Source organism: Pan troglodytes, chromosome 2 (genome assembly GCF_028858775.2).
Source record: "Pan troglodytes isolate AG18354 chromosome 2, NHGRI_mPanTro3-v2.0_pri, whole genome shotgun sequence".
NCBI classification, from domain to species: Eukaryota; Metazoa; Chordata; class Mammalia; order Primates; family Hominidae; genus Pan; species Pan troglodytes.
In genome coordinates, this window is record NC_086015.1 from 76,006,671 (window position 1) to 76,010,526 (window position 3,856).

A 3,856-nucleotide genomic window follows, 5' to 3' on the forward strand; every position below is an offset into this window, starting at 1 on the left:
CAGTTAAATTAAATGAGATAAAGATTGATTTTTCCCCAGACATATTCATTCCCTAGTCATCCATCTCAGTAAATGGTACCACCTCCCATCTAGTGCAGAGGCTCAAGACAAAGCTATTAGAGTCATTCTTGATGTTTTTCCTTTTCTTGAATCCCAAATCTATCAATCTACTCCAATGATTCTATTTCTGAAACATATCCTAAATTTGTGCACTGTGGTTTACCTCCATTGCCCACATCCTCGTCCATGACACTATTGTATCTTACCTGGGCTACTGCAATGGTGTCCTAACTGGTCTCCTCGCCTTCTTTTTGTGTGCTACAACCTATTTTTTCACAAAGCAGCTGTTTATACTTGTTAAATGTAATTTGACTATGTGTAACTCCTTAGATTAAGCCCATCCACTGGCTTTTCGGTGTATTTACAATAAAATCCTTAGTCCATGCCTCTCTAATGTTGCATGTGCCTGTGTCTCCATTCCTGTCTCCCTCTCTGCCACACCCTGTGAGAAAAAGTGGATCATTCCGTGTGATTCTTAACCTTCTAGAATCACCCTGCCATGGCTTTACATGGTAGAGGAGACTTCCTCATACCTGGACTTGGGGCTTGGCCATAAGACTTCTTTTGGCCAGTGGCATATTAGTGGTCATGACATGGAAAGAACCCTGAAATGTGTGGATGGTGCACTTTATCTCTCCCCTGTTCTTCTGGGAACACCACCAGGAGAAGGGTGTGCCCTACCCAGCTGCTTGTCCAAGGAGAGTGAGAGAAGATTTGCAGCAGATTTTAACATAACCCATAGTCTGGAACCAAGCCTCGCCAAGCTGCAGCCAGAAGAAGAGCCATCCCAGAAAACCCCCAGTTTAATGGTAATGTTTAATATACTCGGACCACCAGTTTTGTCTCCTTTCCTGAAACTTTCATGCTGTTCCCTCTGTTTGAAGCTATTCTCTTTGGAACAGAGTTTCTCAACCTCGGCACTATTGACATTTGGGCCTTGATAATTCTGTGTTGTGTATGTATGCGGGGCAGTTGGGGGGAGTGTCCTGTACATTGTAGGATGTTTAGCACATTCCTGGCCTCTGTTCAATAGATGCTATAGCACACCTTCTGGTTGTGACAACCCACCATGCCACTAGACATTGTCAAATGTCCCCTGGAAGGCAGAATTATCTCCAGTTGAGAATCACTGGACTAGAACATCCCAGATCTTCACAAAGCTGGCTCCTTCTTGTCATTTAGGTCTCACCTCTGATGCACTTCTTCAGCAAGTCCATACCTGATCATCTTGTTGGGGCTCAGAACACAATACTCCAAAGTACAGCGCTTTAGCATGCTGAGTACTTTGAACTAAAGGAGACTGGATGGACCTCTGAAGCAAGCAAGGTCTCTCTGACCTTCTCCTGCCCTCCCCCCAGTCTCCGCCCCTCTTTCTGCCCTGAAATGAGTCATAGAAGCCAGAGTTCTTCTTCCTCAAGGTGGGTCACAGAAACTAGAACTTCTCTCCCGCAAAGCAAGCCATAAAACCTATGTAGGCCTCTCTCCCTTCCCACTTAAAGACCTTCATCTCAGAAGGGTCCTGCCTCGTACCAGGGTGGGGTGGAAGTGGGGAGGAATGCTACACAGAGAGCCAAGAATCAGGTGACAGGCCTTGATGGGTGTGATACTACCATGTATTTTTTGGTCCATCCCGATTCCTGGCTCTCAGTTACTGTAAGCCTTGTTATTTCCTAAGTGACTGGAGCAATAAGAATATCATCTGTTAAAATATTTGCTCTTTTCTCTTTGGTTCCTGAAGTAGCACCTAAACGATAAAGGTGAAAGACAGTCTTTTGTTAATTACACCAAGCCCTTTCAAACACACCTGGGCTTATGTTAATTAGACAGTTTTTGGAAAGCCCCTAGATACTACAGGATAAAGGTCTGGTTGCCAGGAGAAGCAGCCTTGTGATCAGAGGGTTGAAACTGGAACTTTCGGACCCACTCCCTAACCTCCAGGGAGGAGAGAGGGGATGAAGGTTAACTTGATAGCTAGAGGCTAATGGTTTAATCAATCATGCCTTCATAATAAACCTTCTATAAAAACCCAAAATGGACAGAGTTCAGAGAGCTTGATAATAAACCTTCTATAAAAACCCAAAATGGACAGAGTTCAGAGAGCTTGGGGAGAGCTGAGCACATGGGGACTTACACATTCCCAACTCCTGCATTCGGGACCCTTCTAGACCCTGCCCTATATTTCTCTTCATGTGGCTGTACATCTGTAGCCTTTGTAATATCCTTTAAAATAAGCTAATAGACATAAGTAAGTGTTTCCTTGAGTTCTGTGAGTTACTCCAGCAAATTAATCGAACCCAAAGAAGAAGCTGTGGGAATTCCAATTTGTAGCTCGTTGGTCAGAAGCATAGGTAAGACAACCTGGGGCTTGCAACTGGCATTGGAAGTCAGGGGCGGTCTTGTGGAACTGAGCCCTCAATATGTGGGTTGTCATGCTATCTCCAGGTAGATAGTGTCAGAAATGAATTGTGTTAAAGGCAGGTGGTTTCTGCAGGAGAATCTGCTGCAGAATTAACTGACTGGTTGGTTGATGGTGAGAAGGAATCCCCACATGCTTCTTGGTGACCAGGGAACATTGAAGGCTTTTGCATTGATTGTTGAGTGACAGTGTGGTAGGAGAAACTGAGCTTGTTTTTTCTACTCACTGGATTCTCCCCCTCAGTCTATTACCATTAGATTATACCCTTCTGTCCAATCACACTTCTGCATGGCTATCCATTCTTCATGCAACCTAAGCATAAAAATGGATAGTTTTCCTTGGGTCTCTGGGTCTAAATTTCTGAAGGCTCCTATATCACATAAAACTTTGATTAAACAAATGTGTTATGTTTTTCTCTTGTTAACCTGTCCTTTGCTATAGGAGTGTAGGCCATGACCCTTATGATGGGTGAGGAAGGGCATCATGTCTTTTGCGGCTACAGTTGATTATCTTGCTCATTTATTTCTTGACTTGTTTTTCTTCCTTTCCTTCTTGCCATCACAGTGTGAGAGCCACAAAAGCACGACCCTTGTCTGTTTTGTTTGCCATGAAAGTCTCCACTTTTAGAATGGTTCCTGGCACATGACAGGCATTCCATAAACTTATTCCAATGAATGAAAGGTCAGAAGACACCCTGTCAACTGTGTTGACTTTAAAGCATTATATGAATTAATTATAAAAATAATAAAAGAAAGAAAAGTTATCAGAAACAGGTCCACAGGGAGTTGAGCAGCTGGGAAATTTCTGATGCTATAATTTCCTTCTGCAGCTGTTGTCCTTCAAGTTTTGGACAGAACTACCATCAGAATGAATGTTCTGGAGCCCTAGCTGGGTTGTTTGAGAGCACTCATTGCTCCTAGGATATCTTTAGAATGGATTTAAACAGCAAAATAGTTCAGTGGATGTGATTTAGTTTATTCCCCCAAAGCAGCTGTGTCCCCCCATCCACCGCCCCCACCTCCACTGATAGCTCTGCCTCTATTTGCAAATGTAGCCTTCAAATAGCCACAAGTTAATAGATGGGGGTGAAGGAGGCATGTTAAAGCAAATGAGTAGGGGTACAAACCTGTTCTTAATAACTCAATGCATGGAATTTATCATCACCCTCCATATACCCTGTAACTTAATAACAATTGACAATGCCAGTTTCCCATCGGTATCAGCCCATCAGAGTGAAATTATTTTTCCCAAATGAAGACATCACCTTAAATACAGAATCAGCAACATCAAAGGATTTGCTGGGACTTTCAGTGGCTCAATGGGAAGGTAAGGGGAGGGGAGGTGTGACTGGGCCCCAGTGCTCAAATCACACTTTGCTCT